At 40.1% G+C, this 20,696-nt stretch overlaps 1 pseudogene; it reads right to left on the bottom strand.

The window, feature by feature from the left end:
• Positions 1–2,255: 2,255 nt before the first annotated feature.
• LOC129510221 (TP53-regulated inhibitor of apoptosis 1-like) lies at positions 2,256–19,072 on the bottom strand (annotated as a pseudogene).
• Positions 19,073–20,696: the final 1,624 nt, after the last annotated feature.

The following is a 20,696-nucleotide window of genomic DNA, read 5'->3' as shown; positions in this document are numbered from 1 at the left end:
ACAAACAATCCAATCATGAAATGGACAAAAGACATGAAGAGAAATCTCACAGAGGAAGACATAGACATGGCCAACATGCACATGAGAAAATGCTCTTCATCACTTGCCATCAGGGAAATACAAATCAAAACCATAATGAGATACCACCTCACACCACTGAGAATGGGGAAAATTAACAAGGCAGGAAACCACAAATGTTGGAGAGGATGCGGAGAAAAGGGAACCCTCTTACACTGTTGGTGGGAATGTGAACTGGTGCAGCCACTCTGGAAAACTGTGTGGAGGTTCCTCACAGAGTTAAAAATAGACCTGCCCTATGACCCAGCAATTGCACTGTTAGGGATTTACCCCAAAGATTCAGATGCAATGAAACGCCGGGACACCTGCACCCCGATGTTTCTAGCAGCCATGTCCACAATAGCCAAACTGTGGAAGGAGCCTCGGTGCCCATCGAAAGATGAAGAAGATAAAGAAGACGTGGTTTATGTATACAATGGAATATTCCTCAGCCATTAGAAATGACAAATACCCACCATTTGCTTCAACGTGGATGGAACTGGAGGGTATTATGCTGAGTGAAGTAAGTCAATCGGAGAAGGACAAACAGTGTATGTTCTCATTCATTTGGGGAATATGAATAATAGTGAAAGGGAATATAAGGGAAGGGAGAGGAAATGTGTGGGAAATATCAGAAAGGGACACAGAACATAAAGACTTCTAACTCTGGGAAATGAACTAGGGGTGGTGGAAGGGGCGGAGGGCGGGGGGTGGGGGTGACTGGGTGACGGGCACTGAAGGGGACACTTGACGGGATGAGCACTGGGTGTTGTTCTGTATGTTGGTAAATTGAACACCAATAAAAATTAATTTATTAAAAAAAAAAAAAAGAAAGTTCTTCCAGAGAGAAGCAGAGCACGTGGCCCTGCCGATTTTGTGAGCTACAAATGGCTTGTGAGGAATGCACTTAGCTGGACAAGTGGCGGCAGTACCCATGGCTGCTTGCAGTGGGGTGGGGTGTGGAGCAGCAATGTTCTGTTCTCGTGTGGCCACAGGTAAAACACGGTATATGACACACAGAGTTGAGGCCAAATTCTCTTCCTAAATATCACCCTGGCTATGGACACTGTGCCTCACCCCCTGTAGTATCTGTTCTTTGCAAAATGGAGAGGAGACCCAGGGTGGGCAGGATTAGGGCTCTGAGGAGCTGTAAGTGGGGGGTGAGTGAGGGGACAGATATCAAACAGCCCAGACACTTAGAGAGGATGTGCTATCACTTCAACGACTTTCTTGAGTGGATATATTGCAATAAAATAAGAATCACTTTTCACATAGTAGCTTTTTTTTTTTTTTTGAAACTAAATGTTACAATTTATTCTGTCTTCATGATTACAGACATTGCAGGGCAGGGTGGGTACACAAGGCAAATAAAACAAACTCTTGTCCCATTTAACCAGATGCAGCATTTTGGCAGTTTTATGGTAATATAGGTAGACCTAATTAATTGACTTGGGCTGAAAGCTGGGAACAGCAAATCTCTGCAATTTAGGATCTTCTTCCATTGTTACTCCAAGGATCTTAACTCCTAAACTATACTATGAGCTCTGAAATGGTGTGTGTACTGCAACATTCTTCAAGCTTTCACACCTTAATCAGAAATCTGACACCTTTTCTTAAGGCAAGGAACTCTTAAGGCTGTCTTCCTCTTGGCTAACCCAGTCCACCAGCAATCTTAAAAGTTGTTACATAAAAATAAAACTGTCCCCCAAGCACTGATTAAAACCCTTGTGCCCTTGTGCTGGAATCCCTTTTCAGAGCCTTGGCTCCATGAGAGAAGAGAGATCCTAACCAGTTGCTTCCATGAATAATAATAACCCTAGTACAATCTATCTAATGTCATTTGAAGCAAACTCAAGAGGTCAGGCATCCTTGATCATCCTGACAAGTTTATCAGTATTTACACACAAAGGATATTTAAAGCTGATCCTAGACCAAGTATTGCAACCATAATCCCAAGAAATCATTCAGTTTTAGCAGGTGAGGTTCCTGCAAGATGCCACAGCACGAGTGAGAAATCATCTCAAAGCAAAGAGTGATGGTTCATCATCTTTTACAAGTGAGAGGAAATCAAGGAGAAAAGAAAACTCCCTCCTAAACTCCTCATCAAAGCAATGGCTATTTTCGCGGCCTTAATTGATGAGATCCAGTGTCCTCAATTTCCTGATTGGAGGAGTCTAGTTTCAAGTTGACTGTCAAGTTCAAGAAGAGCTTCCAGGCTTTTCTTTGCCATGGCCCATGAATTCCAGTCCTTCAAGGGGAATCTCCTTCTCCTTTATTGCTTTCTTTTTATTTTATTTTATTTTTTTTATAAATTAATTTTTATTGGTGTTCAATTTACCAACATACAGAATAACACCCAGTGCTCATCCCGTCAAGTGTCCCCCTCCGTGCCCGTCACCCATTCACCCCCACCCCCCGCCCTCCTCCCCTTCCACCACCCCTAGTTCGTTTCCCAGAGTTAGGAGTCTTTATGTTCTGTGTCCCTTTCTGATATCTCCCACACATTTCTTCTCCCTTCCCTTATATTCCCCTTCACTATTATTCATATTCCCCAAATGAGTGAGAACATACACTGTTTGTCCTTCTCCGATTGACTTACTTACTCAGCATAATACCCTCCAGTTCCATCCACGTTGAAGCAAATGGTGGGTATTTGTCGTTTCTAATGGCTGAGGAATATTCCATTGTATACATAAACCACATCTTCTTTATCCATTTATCTTTCGATGGACACCGAGGCTCCTTCCACAGTTTGGCTATTGTGGACATGGCTGCTAGAAACATCGGGGTGCAGGTGTCCTTTATTGCTTTCTGAACACACTGCTGAGAGCGCTTGAAGAGTCGGGGCGCGGGGGCGCGGGGTCTCCGGAGCTGTCCCCCTTAAGAAACTTCTCGGCAAAGCAGCGATTGGAAGCTCTGGTCGTACTTGCGCTTCCTGTCGGTGCGGGCTTCCCCTCTCCTTGGTAGCTTTTAACTGCATTTCAGAGTCTGCTCAAACATACGAAGCACTATCCGGGCTCCTAAATCAGGTGAGATTTAGCTATTCCTAAAAGGTGCACCAAAGGATGAGAGTTGAAGGGGCAAGTGATGCACCCTCCGTGAGAGACCTCACCCGGGTCGGTTCTGGGATCCACCGACTTTCCTGACAGTCTGCCAGAGGTGCCAGGGAGCCTGTCTGGCACACTGCTGTGTGGCCCACATGGACTTTACAGCTCTGTGCTTTGCTACAGTTTGGGAACAGGACAGCTAGTACATCACTTATGTGACAACCTGCCATACACCAGGACAATCTCCCTTTCACACAGGGAAACAAGAGGGTTCTATGAAGGACTTTCAACACAGTCCTCTGGAGTCAAGCACAGCACGTTTCCATTTTGGCAGCCGTCCTACCACGAAGCACAACCCTAGCCTTCAGTGGAGTTTAGCGCTGAAATGGTGGCTCTAGGCATTCACTTTCTACCCTTCCCATCTCTACAACACGCAGGTACCCTGAAGGCCAAATGAGCAACTGTGTATTTTTTTAAGAACTAAAATTTCCCAAAGCCCTAAACACTCTGAAAGAAACACTTTTAAGAAAAGCTATTTTTGTTCTTTAAAGTTTTGGCCACTATTTCACTTTCTCCATGAATTGTTCATTCTTGCCTTAGGTTAGTACTTCCCAGGTTCCCAAGAAAAAGCTACATTCAGTGTGCAAAAGACACAGGCTGACTGTGCTGGGGGTGAGTGGAGCCCCTGAGACACTGCTGAGGATCACACGCTTCCACAGACACCCTGAAGAGGTGCAAGTGTAGGATAAGACCTCATTTTACTGGTTTTTCTTCTACGCCCACATTCAAGGCTTGTTGAAAACTGAACTCTCCTCCAGAGCCAAACTGTAACTCGAAGACAGAACTTGGGATAAAGAGGAACAGTAGTTTTATTGCTTTGCTGGTCAAAGGAGGCTGCAGCAGGCTACAGCCTTCAAAAAACTACATGCCTGGCTGAAGGAGGGGGCCAGGGAGGGGGTGATTACAGGGGAAATACAGGATCTAGGTGGTTTCGACAAGAATTGTGTACTTGCTGCCAGCCTCCTTTGTCCTGTCTTTAGGGTGGTGCCAGGTTCCTGAAACAAAAAGCTAAGAAGGGGTGAGGGGAGGTTTACAGAAAAAAAGAAGAAGGTTACTTTAAAATTGAGCTTCACTGAAGCATTATTTGCAATCATTTTGATTTTTGTTCAACTACTTGCTTTTAAGTAGTTTCAAGTTCACTGAGAAGGTCTGCTACTGGTGTGGAAATGGATCTTCACACCTCTGTAGATTACAGCCAACTTTATACACGAAAAAGACAAAAGACAATGTGTGCTTCCTTTATAGAATAAGGTAATTGCCTTCTTTTTATATTACCTAATTCAAATTCATATCTGAAGGAATTTTAAATTTGTGAAATTAATCATAAATGCTCTCCAACAACCTCTTTTCTTCCTCTTAGCCTTAGAATTCAAGGACTGGGGGGAGGGAGTGGTCATCATCATGCTCTTCCCATTGTTCCACCTTCATGTGTAAGTGCTGCCTGGGCACAAGGGTGAATCATGTCCACATGAGGTTCGCATGCTATGCAGGTGCATTAGATGTGAAACTGAGTGTCTTTTGCAATTTGGAATAATGGGGTAAGTGTTCTGAGAAGGACCCCCATTGTTCAGACCATCCCCATAATAGCTAGAATTTATTGAGGGCGCACTGGTGGCCCAGAGATCTCCTGAGCACTTTATATCTATTAATTTTTTACTCTTCATTCCCTTAGGGCAAGGTTTCTCAGTTCCAACAAAATCAATACTTTAGGCTGGATAATCCTTTTTTTTGAGAGAGAGAGAGAGAGAGACAGAGAGAGAGAGAGAATGGGGGGGTGTGAGGAAGCAGAGGAGGAGGGAGAGAGGGAGGGAGAGAATCTTAAGTACAGTTTGATCTCAGGACCCCGAGATCATAACCTGAGCTGAAATCAAGAGTGAGACACTTAACCAACTGAGCCACCCAGATGTCGCTAGGCAGTATGATCCTTCATTGTAGGATATTTACCTGCATCCCTGGCCCTATTCACTAGTTTCCAGTAGTGGAAACTTCCCCAAGTTATGACAACCGGGCATCCTCCACACATGACCAAATGCCGTCTAAGGGTTAAAACACCACCCACCCACCTGCATGGAGAACGGCTGCCCTATGACTGTGCCATGAAGCAGGAAATAGCTGGCAGGAATGTGAAGGCAGGGAGGTTGGTTGGAGCTAAGCCATGAACTAGGAAGAATGCCCCCAGTGGCAAAGTCTCCAAAGAACACAACAGTCAAAGCTGGAAGACCCTTGGGGAACACCGGGTGGTGGGTGGAGGAGAGTTTGGAGGTATTAAGAAAGAGAATTCTGATAGCGACTTCAGGATGGGAAGGAAGGGTAGACTGGAAGTAGAGAGAAATATTGAGGTGTTTATCTGTCTGCAGATGACCAGCTCAGATCACACCTATGTACTGAGCACATCCCTCAGCAAACCCACTCCATGTAGGGGTCTGCATGGGTATAGTCTCACAACAAAGTCATGGAAACTGTGTCAACTACAGGGATGAAATGAAGGCCCCTTTTCCTTTGTACTCAGCATGGCAAGGCCACTTCTGTGTTCATTTGGGTCATCACATGTCAAAGAACATCAACACATCACAACACAGAGATAGAAGAGTATCTAAGATCATGACAGCACCCAGCACCAAGTCCTAAGTGGAATGACTGAAAGAATAGTCTGCATTCTGAAAAAGAAAAAAAAATTAAATTATGTGAAAGAGCCTCTGGTATATCAGAGTGCCTGGTGCATTATAAATATCAGTAAATTTTAGGAAAAAATAAAGATGGGATGCAGGATAACTGCTGCCTTCATACAACTGAAATTCTCTCAGAGCAGCAAATGAAGACTAATGGGTACTGGAGATACAGGTGTCAGAGAAGGTGTCAATCTGAATGATTCTGAGATTCTCTGATTTCCATCCAATCTCCCCATACTCCCCAGTGGATCAATTGCATCAGAAGTTATGCTACGCTCCAAATGCCACATTTCAAAAGGTATTTTGACAAGCTGGGACAGTCTCAGGAAAAAGCACTATCTTGCTGTGAATAGCATTAGTTATTCATTCATGTTTACAAGTTACTAGGAGTTTTCTTTCTCCCCCCCTTAAGAATAACATTTACTGTTTTATTGGATTCTAATATTTTTCATACTCTTCAGAGGATGTTTAGAAAATATAGCTGAGAGTAGTCCCACTACCTAGAAATAACCATTTTTAATATTTTAATACTCATATTGCTTTCCATGATTTTCTTTAAAGATTCTATTTATTTATTCATGAGAGACACAGAGAGAGAGAGAGAGAGAGAGTGAGGCAGAGACACAGGCAGAGGGAGAAGCAGGCTCCATGCAGGGAGCCCGACATGGGACTCGATCCCGGGACTCCAGGATCAAACCCTGGGCCAAAGGCAGGCGCTAAACTGCTGAGCCACCCAGGAATCCCCCCATGATTTTTTTTTCTATGCAGATTCCTACTTTCAAACATAAAGAACATTACAAACTTCTAATCAAAAATTTCCACTAGACACAATTTTCAAAGTGTTTTTTTGACATTATGAACACAATCATTAATTTTGAATATTTTCCAAACAATTGAGCATAAACTCTAAGTCAAAGCCATTATGATTACAACTGATGGGCCCTTCAGATTTCCAACTTCTTGTTGATTTCATTGTTTGTGAGACCATCTCTTGCCATAGCTCTTTCAAGTTTCCATTTTCCTCTCTATTTTATAAAATAATAAGGACAAAGTGCAATAAAATATATTCAAATAATTGCCAAAACATTGCCAAAATTAAATATTTGTCAAGTAAGCAGTGTCCCTATGAGGTAGCTCAAAAATAATGGTCAGTTGATGTGTAAAGTGCTCAATCATCATGTAGTAGGAGGATTGGGGAAAAGTGCAAGTCAAATAAAAAGAAACTCAAGGTGTTGATTCTTCTTTTCATGAAGTGTATGTCGTATGTAAGGGGTTTATTTTGGGTTTTTTTTAAAGATTTTATTTATTTATTCATGATTTTATTTATTTATTCACAGAGATAGAGGCAGAGACAGGCAGAGGGGGAAGCAGGCTCCATGCAGGGAGCCTGATGTGAGACTCAATCCCAGGACCCCAGGATCACACCCTGGGCAGACACTAAACCACTGAGCTACCCAAGGATCCCCTATATGTAAGATTTTGGATTCAGTTCTTTGAACATTTTCTTGATGAAACCTATCACTAGCCCCCACAGCCCCTAAAATTCTCCACCAATTGAGAAATCTGTTCAGCAGCCAGCGAAGGACCTGACTCCTCATGTTACTGAGCCAGTAGGTTTAAGATGGGTCCCAAGAATTTCAAGTGAGGGCCTAGGTGATCCTGATGTACAAGGTCTAGGAGGCTGTGGCCACGTGGGTTATAAGCACAGGTCTAAACTGCATTTTGCTCCCTCTTCTCAGAGGCCTTTAAACTAATCCTGGGGGTAAGCATTGCTTTTCTGGGGAGAACATGGGTACAGAAAGCTACAAGGTAACAACTTTGTAAGCTCTATAAATTCGCAAGCTCTTCCTCAAGTCTCTATAGCTGGTTCAGATAGGATCTCCTTCTACAATGCCTTCCCCAAATACAAAAGCAGGGTCTGTGCCTCACCCAAGCCCAGTTGCTTAAAAGAGTGTAAAAGACAACCAAACTAAGAGACCTATCTAAATATCATCCTTCAAAAGCTGCTAAAACACCTTAAGCCTGCATAAGACTTTGCCTTCCTGCTCTTATGCACAGCGCTGTCACTGGTGACACTGTCCCTATAAGCTGAGACTGTGTTCTTTGTTAGGAGGTTCCAAATTCAGTCTCTCTGTAGTGCAGTAGTGGCAGTGACCTCATCCTTTTCAGAGTCTTGCCCCCGACCATTCTTGTTAAAGGATGCATAGCTCCTGAGCTAGGGTCCTGTGAGACCAAAGAGAATATCCGATTCTAAAAATATATCTTATTCAAGATTATCAAATTTTCAAGATTATCAAATTTTTTCTAGATATGCAAGACAGGCAAATAAATATTTGATGTGCTTTCTTTCAATGTAACATTCAGTAAAGAAATCAAATCTATGTGGTCAAACAAAATCATGAAATATTTATTCCAGTTATATCTCACCTTTATATGTTAGATAGAATGTTCAGGGATCCCTGGGTGGTGCAGCCATTTGGCACCTGCCTTTGGCCCAGGGCGCGATCCTGGAGACCCGGGATCGAATCCCACGTCGGGCTCCCGGTGCATGGAGCCTGCTTCTCCCTCTGCCTGTGTCTCTGCCTCTCTCTCTCTCTGTGTTACTATCATAAATAATTTTTTAAAAAAAGAATGTTCAATATGTTCTGCCTTTTATTAACAAAAAACCAAAAACTATATACAAGGAGTAAGAATCAAAGAAAATTTTGTCATGTTATACAAAAAAAATTAATGGATTTCTTTTCCAAAATTTTATTTTTTTTCTTTTCCAAAATTTTAAAAAGTGATTCTTGTTTAATAATAATTTTAAAAAGCTTGTTTAATTTTAATTTAAGCCAAACACTAGACTTTAGTGCATGTTTGCCTACACATTTATGGAAGGGATATCAAAGTTTCTCCTATGCTCCTCATCCATATGTGTAAGTCTAACTACATATAACATTTCATTATTACAAATTAAGTGATGCTAAACAACATTGTTAACTTTTATTTATTACCTAATAGAATGGATAATTGATTAATGTTTAATCAGCATTGTTTTAATCTTGACTGCTATTAGTAATCTATCCTCAAAAACAGGTTCCATATTTATTTCCCAACATTTTTGGTAATATTCCTCAACATGTATGTTAACTAATTTATTTGCATGCAAAAACAATATTCTAACAAATTGACATTAATGTGACAGTCATTTTGCATAGATGGAGTAATTTAAATCTACAGCTTCAAAGTTTTGACAAAAAATATATGTAGGGGCACCTGGGTGAGTCAGTTGGTTAAGCGTCCAACTCTTGATCTCAGTCCAGGTCTTGATCTCAAGGTCATGAATTCAAGCCCTGTGTTGAGTTCCATGCTGGGCTTGGAGTCAACTTAAAAAAAAAAAAATATATATATATATATATATTATATATATATATACATGTGTGCATGTGTGTGTATGTATATATGTAAAGTATATGATAAAAGTATTTTATCAAAAATAATACTTATTTTGCAAAAGTATTAGAAAAGGTGTTTTGAGATTAATGTTTCAATTTTCCCAACCCTTTATTAGGAGCCTAAAAGTGAAAAAGAAACAAGAATAGTTGAGAAGAGTGAAGATGGAAGAATAGAGGACCGTGGTTTCATCTGATCCCTTGAATTCAGCTAGATAATCTATCTAATCATTCTGAACACCTATGTATTCAACCTGAGATCTAAGAAACAAATTGCTGCAATTCTACAAATAGAAAATTGACCACTTGTTATAAGGTAGGAGATGCAGAGAAGTGAATCTGAGGGAAAATATCAGAAGATAAACCTGGGGTAAGGGAGCCTCTGAAAGCTGGCAGCCAGAAAGAGATAGAGCAGTGGAATGCAAAATCAGAACTTTTAGAAATCTGCTCCTGTGAGGGAAGTCCCTGCTTGAAAGGTGTTGGGGGGGGGGGGGGTGAAGCAGGGATGGAATCCTACCTGGGACAGTGTGGTCTCAGGATCCCTGAGGTCACAAAAAGAATGGAGGGGCCTGAGTGTGGCCAAGTTCCCAAGCATTGGAGCAGCTGCAACAAGTGAACCTAGGAGTGGGCTTTCAGCTTGGTGTTGCCATAAACTGTGAACCACAGCATGATCGGGCAAATGCTCTCAGATCAGGGGCCAAAGAAGCAGCAAAACCACTGCAGGACTCTGCTCCTTCCCCTAGTGTGGGTATGTGTACCATCAGGGAACTGCTCCCAGAGCAAGAGCCCAGAAAACAGCCTTCTGCGGTAAAACCCACCCCCACTCCTGGGAGGATTGGTGAGGGGTATGCACTGTAGCAGTCTGCAGAGTTTGGAGCACACAACAGTGATTGCTTTTCCCTGAAGGTGTACTGAAGAGTGGGAGCTGTCATCCTTCAGCTCCAGAGCTGAATATCGGGGTGTCACCATTTTTTTTCATCCTCTAAAACCACTCTCATAAAGCTTTCAGGGAACAAAAGCCACAAAGAACAACCAGAAGCAGTTTACACAGCCCGGACCCCTGGCAAGGGGCAGTATAATTCTGCCTAAGCAAGGACACCTGAAAATCAGTGCCCCCTCCCCCAGATCAGCAGGAACACTGGGCTAATAGTAAGTTCACAAAGCACACAGAACTGAAAAACTCCTGTGCTAAGAGAAAATAGTATATAGAATTTGAGGGGTTTTTTCTCGGAATTCTTAATCTTCCAGTTCAAAATTTTCATTTTTTTCCCTTTCAACTATCTTACTTATTCAACTCTTCTTTTTAAGTCTTTTTAAAATTTTCATTTTAAAATTTACATTTTATAGACATATTCTTCCTTTTTGGCTTTTTTTTTACTGTATTCGTTTTATTTTTGTATATATATGTTTTTCTTTCTTTACAATTTTGGAATCAAGTGTTTCTGACAAACAGACCAAAACCACCCAGGACCAAGTGTATCACCATGTTCTGTCTACCTGTTTAGTTATATTCTCTCTTTTTTCTTTTTTTGGTTTTTGACCTCCTCTGATTTGCCTAGTGTATATTTTGCCAGGATCATGGCTGTTATTTTTTTTATTTCTTTTTTTGTTCTCCTGTTCATATATTTTACTTTGAACAAAAGGACCAGAAGGAAAAATTCCCAGAAAAAAAAAAAAAAAGAACAAGAGGCAGTACTCACTGCCAGAGACTTAGTAAATTTGGATATTGGTAAAATGTCAGAGCTAGAATTGAGAACGATTATAAAGATACTAGCTGGGCTTGAAAAAAAACATAGAGGACACTTAGAGAATCCACTTCTGGAGAAATAAAAGAACTAAGATCTAATTAGGTTGAAATAAAAAAGGGTATTGCTGAGATGTAATCAACAATGGAGGCTCTTACTGCTAGGATAAATGAGGCAGAAGACAGAATTAGTGATACAGAAGATAAAATTATGGAGAAAAAGAAACTGAGCAAAACAGAGATAAACAATTATGAGTGGAGGATTTGAGAAATCAGTGATACCATAAAGCAAAAACAATATTAGAATTACTGGAGTCCCAGAGGGAGAGAAGTGAAGGGGGCAGAAGGTATATTTGAGCAAATTCTAGCTGATAACTTCCCTAATCTGGGGAAGGAAATAGGCATTCAAGTCCAGGAGACACAGAGAACTCCCCTTCAAACTAACAAAAATATATCGATACCCCAACATGTAATAGTGAAGCTTGCAAATCTCAGAGATAAAGAGGAAATTCTGAAAGCAGCTGGAGACAAGAGGTCTTTACCCTACAAAGTAGGAACATTAGACTGTCAGCAGAGCTGTCCACAGAGACCTGGCAGGCCAGAAAGAGTTGGCATGATGTATTCAGGATACTAAACAAGAAAAATAGGCAGCCAAGAATACTTAATCCAGCAAGACTGTTATTCAGAATAGAAGGAGAGATAAAGGGTTTCCAGGACAAACAGAAGCTATAAGAATTTGTCATCACTAAAGCAGCCATGCAAGAAAAATTAAAGGGGATCTTGTAAGTGAAGAGAGAAGCCAAAAGTAACATAGACCAGAAAAGAACAGAGACAATCTGCAGAAACAGGTATTTTACAGGTAATACAATGGCACTAAATTCATATCTTTCAATAGCTACTCTGAACATAAATGGGCTAAATGCTCCAATCAAAAGACACAGGGTATCAGATTAGATAAAAAAGCAAGACCCACTGATATGCTGTCTATAATAGATACATTTTGGACCCAAAGAAACCTTCAGGCTGAAAGTGAGGGAATAGAGAACCATTTATCATGTTCATGGACCTTGTCTATCCAACAAGAAGATCTAACAAGTGTAAATATTTATGCTTCTAACTAGAGAGCCCCCAATTAAATAAACCAATTAATAAAAAATTAAAGAAACACATTGATAATACTACAATAATAGTAAGGGACTTGAAACCCCACTCACAGCAATAGACAAATCATCTAAGTAGAAGATCAACAAGGAAACAAGGGCTTTGAATGACCCACAGGACCAGATGGACTTAAAAGATATGTACAGAGCATTCCATCCTAAAGCAACAGAATACACATTCTTCTCAGGTGCACATGTAACATTCTCCAGAATAGATCACATGTGGGTTCACAAATGAAGTCTCAACTGCTACCAAAAGATAAAGATTATTCCCTGCATGTTTTCAGAACACAATACTTTGAAATTTGAAATGCAGAAGACATGAACAGACATTTATCCAAAGAAGACCTACACATGGCTAACAAAAACTTGAAAAAAATGTTCAACATCACTCCTCATCAGGGAAATACAAACAAAATCACAATGAGATTCCACCTAACACTTGTCAGGATGGCTAAAATTAACAACACAGGAAACAACAGATGTTGGTAAAGATGCAAGAGAAAGGGAAACCTTCTTGCACTGTTGGTAGGAATGCAAGCTGCTACAGCTACTCTGGAAAAGAGTATGGAGGTTCCTTAAGAACCTAAAAATTGAGTTACCCTATGACCAGCAATTGCACTACTGGGTATTTACCCTAAACATATAAATATAATGATCCAAAGGGGCACCTGCACCCCAGTGTTTATAGCAACAATGTCCACAATAGCCAAACTGTGGAAAGAGCTGAGATGTCCATCAACAGATGAATGGATAAAGAAAGTGAGAGAGAGAGAGAGAATCAAATACTACTCAATCATTTAAAAAGATGAATACTTACCACTTACATCACCATGGACAGAACTGGAGGGTATTATGTTCAGTAAAGTAAGTCAATCAGAGAAAGATAATTATCATATGGTTTCACTTATATGTGGAATGTAAGAAATAGCACAGATCATAGGGCAAAGGAGGGAAAACTGAATGGGAAGAAGTAAGAGAGGGAGACAAACCATAAAAAAACTCTTAACAATAGGAAACAAACTGAAGGGGTACCTGGGTGGCTCAGTGGTTGAGCATCTACCTTTGGCTCAGGTCATGATCCCGGGGTCCTGGAATCAAGTTCCGCATCAGGCTCCCTGCATGAAGCCTGCTTCTCCCTCTGCCTGTGTCTCTGCCCCTCTCTCTCTCTCTCTGTGTCTCTCATGAATAAATAAATAAAATCTTTAAAAAAAGGAAACAAACTGAGGGGTGCTGGCAGGGAGGTGGGTGGGGGATAGGGTAATTGGGTGATGGGCGTGAAGGAGGAAATATGTGATTGATGAGCACTAGGTGTTATATGCTACTGATGAATTAATGAACTCTATATCTGAAACTAATGATGTATTACATGTTGGCTAATTGAATTTAAATTAAAAGAAAGGAAGAAAAGAAACAAAGATAGTCATCAAAGAAAATTTGTTTCAGTGGGGAAGTATGCATTTGTCTAGATTCTAGAGCACACATTTTCAGTGTATCCAATTCTGCTTTCCTCTGGCATGAGTTATTTTACATTCCAGCAGATTGAAGGCAACTGATTGCCCAGCAAAATCCTCCCTGCCTATAGCACTGTAAGCTCCACCTTCCTGTGTAAAGGCAACTGACTTTCTCCTCCAAATGGAAGAGGCCAAACGTTGTGCATTCGATTGCACTTTTCTGCCAATATTCCTGATCTTTAAAAAGTCTCTTTTCTTGTAATTTCCCTTGAATTCATTGCAATGTCTTACTAGTTTCACTGTAAGGATAAATTAAGAATTTTAAATAAATTTCATTTTATAAATGTATGAGAATTATGATTTCATCTTTTTAAAGTATTTTTTTAACCTTTTCACTTTTTAATCCTGATAAAGTCGTTTTTCTTAAATATCTCCCAGAAATTGAGAGAGTAAATGACTTTCCTGGCTTGGTAACAAACCCCACAGCAAGCGTGATTCCAATTTTTGCTTTTAACAAAATTGAATCAGTCAGAAAATAGATCCTTGAAAATAGTTTATAATGATGGATTATTTTGTGATTTGGAGCATATAACTCAAGATATCCACAAAACTAAGTATCTCTATAATAAAAGTCAGCCCATATACACCAAGACATTTTAGTGCTCCAGCTATAAAAAGCTAAAATAAGAATAGATTCAATGTTGAACTCTATCACAATCTAGCATTAAGCAATGTTCATTTGTGGATGCATAGACTAAATGGAAAAGAATCTTCATCCATACATCAAGTTTATCAAGTGATGTATTTCCAATACAGTTATCATATTTATTTAGTAATAGTTTTAATGCATTTTTATGTTTTGAACAATTTGCATGCATATTTTATGACAGAGAAATATGATAGGATAGTCAATAAAAGACATTTAAGCAAAATATAAATTATGTTAAATTGTATGGAGAAGTGAAAAACAAACACAGAAGAAAGAAAAACATATCGTCCAGCTGTCAGAGATTTTGCTCAAATTTAAGAATGATGGTATATTTCTTTCATATCACTAGAGGATCTAGAATTCATTTTATACACTTAAAAGAATGGCATAATATGCATATAATTAAATGTCAATATTTGCCATATACCAACAAAATACATCCTTTTCAAGTATTTAAACTTTAAAAATTTCAAAAAATGGCTTTCGACATGTTTCATCTTAAGTTTAAAAGATTTTATTTATTTACTTGATGAGGAAGAGAGCATAAGCAGGGGAGCAGCATGCAGAGGAGAGGAAGAAGCAGGCTTTCCACTGAGTAGGGAATCTGATGTGGGGCTGAATCCAAGGACGTTGGTATCATAACCTGAGCTGAAGGCAGACCCTTAACCAACTGAGCTACCCAGGCTACCCCAAAAGCCATTTTTACAATGTGTAAAATGTATGAAGTTTTTCAGGGCAGTTTTAGGAATTTGTAAGAAAAGGTTTGAAAACTATTATGATTACTAATGTTTCATTTTAGTTGACAGGGTTTTTTTTTGACATATAGAAGTTTAAAATTGCTATACAGTCAAATCCTGTGATATCCCTTCAGGTGATTATTTTCACTGTCTTGTTGCTTAGATATTCCTCCCTTATTCACTTATATATTCTAGACTTTTTAGTAGCTCCCGAGGAGTGGATTTTAGCAGAACATTCTAATGCCTTAGTAATCACTGTTCAATAACACAATCACTGTCTTTTTTTTCACTGTGTCTTTTTTAAAAAATATTTTATGTATGTATTTGAGGGAAAGAGAGGGAGAGAGAGAGAGAAAGAGAGAGAGATTAGAAGGAGAGGGGCAGAGTGAGAAGCAGACTTCCAGCCAAGCAGGGAGCCCAATGTAATGTTTGATCCCAGGACCCTGGGGTCACGACCTGAACCAAAAGCAGAGGTGGCTCAGCACTGCTTCTCTATGACCTCAGGGAATCCACCCTATAATCCTGGTCCTCTCCACCCGGGACTGTAAACCTGTGGACTTTCACTCCATAAAACAAAAGTGGAATTATCACATATTTCCTTGCATTTATTTAACTTGACATTTAAAGTTTATATATATATATATATAATTTATATATATATATATATATAATTTTTATATAATTTATATATATTTACATATTATATATAAATATATAATGTATATATACATTTATATATATTATTTATATATATTATATATATTTTTTATTGGAGTTCGATTTGCCACCATATACTATAACACCCAGGGCTCATTCTGTCAAGTGCCCTCCTCAGGACCTGTCACCCAGTCATCCCATTCCCCTGCCCACGTCCCCTTCCACTACCCCTTGTTCATTTCCAAGAGTTAGGAGTCTCTCATGCTTTGTCTCCCTCTCTAATTTTTCCCACTCATTTTCTCTCCTTTCCCCTTTAATCCCTTTCACTATTTTTTATATTCCCTGTATGAGTGAAATAATATGATGTTTGTCCATCTCCAATTGACTTACTTCACTCAACATAATACCCTCCAGTTCTATCCACATCAAAGCAAATGGTGGGTATTCGTCCTTTCTAATGGCTGAGTAATAGTCCATTGTATATAGAGACCACATCTTCTTTATCCATTCATCTGTCGATGGACACCGAGGCTCCTTCCACAGTTTGGCTATTGTGGACATTGCTCCTATAAACATTGGGGTGCAGGTGAATCGGTCTTTCATCACATTTGTATCTCTAGGGTAAATCCCCAGTAGTACAATTGCTGGGTCATAGGGTAGCTCTATTTTTAACTCTTTGAGGAACCTCCACACAGTTTTCCAGAGTGGCTGCACCAGTTCACATTCCCACCAACAGTGCAAAGGGGTTCCCCTTTCTCCACATCCTCTCCAACATTTGTTATTTCCTGTCTTGTTAATTTTCAACAATCTCACTGGTGTGAGGTGGTATCTCATTGTGATTATGATTGTACTTTCCTGATGGCAAGTGATGCGGAGCATTTTCTCATTCTCCCATTCTGTAGGTTGTCTTTTAGTTTTGTTGACTGTTTCTTTTGCTGTGCAGAAGCTTTTTATCTTCATTAAGTCCCAGTAGTTCACTTTTGCTTTTGTTTCTCTTGCCTTCATAGATGTATCTTGCAAGAAGTTGCTGTGGCCAAGTTCAACAAGTGTTGCCTGTGTTCTCCTCTAGGATTTCGATGGATTCTTGTCTCATATTTAGATCTTTCATACATTTTGAGTTTATCTTTGTATCTGGTGTAAGAGAATGGTCTAGTTTCATTCTTCTTCACATGGCTGTCCAATTTTCCCAGCACCATTTATTGGAGAGACTGTCTGTCTTTTTCCAGTGGATAGTCTTTCCTCCTTTATCGAATATTAGCTGACCATAGAGTTGAGGGCCCATTTTTGGGTTCTCTATTCTGCTCCATTGATCCATGTGTCTGTTTTTGTGCCAGTACCACACTGTCTTGATGATCACAGTTTTGTAATATAGCTTGAAATCCGGCATTGTGATGCCCCTGGCACTGGTTTTCTTTTTCAATATTCTCCTGGCTATTTGGGGTCTTTTCTGATTCCACACAAATCTTTTCTTTTTTTTTTCTTAAATTTTTATTTATTTATGATAGTCACAGAGAGAGAGAGAGGCAGAGACACAGGCAGAGGGAGAAGCGGGCTCCATGCACCGGGAGCCCGACGTGGGACTCGATCCCGGGTCTCCAGGATCACGCTCTGGGCCAAAGGCAGGCGCCAAACCGCTGCGCCACCCAGGGATCCCTGATTCCACACAAATCTTAAGATGATTTGTTCCTACTCTCTGAAGAAAGTCCATGGTATTTTCATAGGGATTTCATTGAATGTGAATCACCCTAGGTAGCATAGACATTTTCACAATATTAATTCTTCCAATCCATGAGCATGGAATATTTTCCATCTCTTTCCGTCTTCCCGATTTTCTTTCAGAAGTGTTCTGTAGCTTTTAGGATATAGATCCTTTACCTTCTATAGGTTAGGTTTATTCCTAGGTATCTTATGCTTTTGGGTGCAATTGTAAATGGGATGACTAATTTCTCTTTCTTTAGTCACATTGTTAGTGTAGAGAAATGCCATTGATTTCTGGGCATTGATTTTGTATCCTGCCACACTGCCAAATTGCTTGTATGAGTTCTAGCAATCTTGGGGTGGAGTCTTTTGGGTTTTCTATGTACAGTAGCATGTCATCGGCAAAGAGGGAGAGTTTGACTTCTTCTTTGCCAATTTGAATGCCTTTTAATTCTTTTCATTGTCTGATTGCTGACGCTTGGACTTCTAGTACTATGTTGAATAACAGTGGTGAGAGTGGACATCCCTGTCTTGTTCCTGATCTTAGAGGAAAGGACCTCAGTTTTTCCTCATTGATAATGATATTTGCTGTGGGCTTTTCATAGGTGCCTTTTAAGATGCTGAGGAATGTTCCCTCTAACTCTACGCTCTGAAGAGTTTTGATCAGGAATGGATGCGGTATTTTGTCAAATGCTTTCTCTGCATCTATTGAGAAGATCATATGGTTCTTGTTTTTTCTCTTGTTAATGTGATCTATCACATTGATTGTTTTATGAGTGATGAACCAACCTCGTATCCCAGGGATAAATCCCACTTGGTCGTGGTGAATACTCTTCTTAATGTACTGTTGGATCCTTTTGGCTAGTATCTTGTTGAGAATTTTTGCATCCATCTTAATCAGGGATATTGGTCTGTAATTCTCCTTTTTGGTGGGGTTTTGTCTGGTTTTGGAACCACAGTGATGCTGGCCTCATAATATGAATTGGAAGTATTCCGTCCCTTTCTATCCTTTGTAACAGCTTTAGTAGAATAGGTATTATATCTTCTTTAATTGTTTGATAGGATTCCCTGGGATGCCATCTGGCCCTGGACTTTCATGTCTTCGGAGGTTTTTGATGACTGCTTCAACTTCTTCCCTGGTTATTGGCCTATTTACGTTTTCTATTTCTTCCTGTTCCAGTTTTGGTATTTGTGCTTTTGCAGAAATGCATCCATTTCTTCTAGGTTGTGTAATTTATGGCATATAGCTGCTTATAATACGTTTTTATTTGTATTTCCTTTGTATTGACTGTGATCTCTCCTCTTTCATTTGTGATTTTATCAATTTGAGTCTTTTTTCTTTTCTGTTTAATAAGTCAGCTAATGTTTTATCTATCTTATTAATACTTTCAAGGAACCAGCTCCTGATTTTGTTGATCTGTTCTACAGTTCTTCTGGTCTCTATTTCATTGAGTTTTGCTTGGATCGTGGACTGTGTCCCCGGGCACCCTGGCATCCGAGGCCTGTGCTGCTGGAATCACTCCCAGGCCAGGGGTCCTGAAGACAGCAGGATGCAGCCCCCTATGCCGGGAGCCCCAGCCTGACCCACCGACTTCTCCCTGAGGCCCCGCTGGCTGCGGTTCCAGCCCTTTATGGAGATCGGCCATGGTGTGCAGTGCGCTCTCCCCCAGGCACCCCTCCTCTATTAGTGACCCCGGGAGACTGGAGGTGTCCCTGCTCCTCCTGCAGTTCTGCCCGATTTCTCTCCTGAGCATTCTCTGTCCAGGAAGAATCCATGTGGATTTTTAAGGTTCCCACTTCTCCAAGGCTGGGCTTTCCTGTCTTGAGGTTCTCGCCACCCACCTTAGCCCAGCAGCTCGTGGGGCCCCTCCGCAACTTGATTCTTTTTTATTTTTATTTTTTTCTGCCTTCCTACCCTGTGAGAAGCAAAAACCCTTCTCTCTGTAGCTTTATGGCCATTCTCGCTTCAAATCTCAGGTTGAATTCGTAGGTGTTCAGGATGGTTTGAAAGTTATCCAGGTATGTTGGTGGGGACAGGTGAGGTGAGGACCTTACTCCTCTGACATCTTGACCTGCCTTCAACATTTAACATTTTTAATCACACATTGAAATAATTTAAAAGGTTTAACTTTCAGCATGTCATAAGTTAACATTACAAAAAGTACATACTTCTTAAGTATAATCCATGGAATCGAAACAGCCTAAAAATTTGATACTTGCCATTATCCATTTTAAAAAGGGAAAAACAAGCTCTTTCTTAAATAAAACAGCTTAATTGTATATTATTCATTTTTTCCTTCAATCCATATTTTTCCCCTTCCCCCACATATTAGAGATGATTTTTAATAGTTTTAAAATAATTTTAATAAAAATTTTTAGCATAGTATTTTAGTCTTTTGTAGATAACAAAATTGAGTTTTCTGAAAAAAAAATATGTGTAGAAATAGAATATTTTAGTTTTCCATACATGACCTTATCCGAGGAAGAAAAGAAGAGAGAGAGGAAGGGAAAAGGAAGCTCTTAGTAAGGTGATTCTGAAAATCAAGGAGAGTTTTCCTTATGGTACAAATAAAAACACATGGGATTATGGAAAAAAACTAGAGCAGCAAGGAACTTTTTGTCTCCAATTTGTGTTTCCTGTTAGCGCATTTCATACTTCCATGAAATTGCAGAGAAAATTGAGCTTTGCTTTTTTCTTTTTCAAATCCTGTGACCTCCCCCCCAGCCATGCCCTGAGGAAGTCTATACTCTGAATGAAGCAATAGTTCTACAAGGAACACAAGGGCACCCTCCTCACACCAAAGAGCCCAGAGTTGCCAGCGCAGCTCAGTCCCCTGTGACATACATGGTGGCCACCAGGGGTTGGTTTTACAGGTCATGGGTTCCCTGCCAGCTTCCTCAACCACTTAGCACTGTTGCCCCATTGGTTCTAAGGTTAGGAGAGAGACTGGGGGCAGCTCTCAGAGGAGAGTTTTGGAGTAATTTGAGTTTAGATACTGAAGGCTTTCCAAAATCTTTTTCCAATAGAAACTACCTTCTCGGTATTTCTCTATCATTCTTACATACATACTTGTGTTTGTTGATTTAGAGTGAAGCTTCCATACTCTGTTATATTCTACTCCTCACCACCGTACATTGGATTCAGTCTTCCAGAGCTACTGGCTCTCCTACCTGTTAGGTTGTTTACTTGAACTACTGGTGCGATATTTATTATATACAATAACAATTACAACAGGGCTGCTTAGGTGGCTCAGGTCAGTTAAGCCTCTG

The sequence above is a fragment of the Nyctereutes procyonoides genome, unplaced genomic scaffold (assembly GCF_905146905.1).
Source record: "Nyctereutes procyonoides isolate TBG_1078 unplaced genomic scaffold, NYPRO_anot_genome, whole genome shotgun sequence".
Classification (NCBI taxonomy): Eukaryota; Metazoa; Chordata; class Mammalia; order Carnivora; family Canidae; genus Nyctereutes; species Nyctereutes procyonoides.
This window is presented reverse-complemented; position numbering and strand designations above follow the sequence as displayed.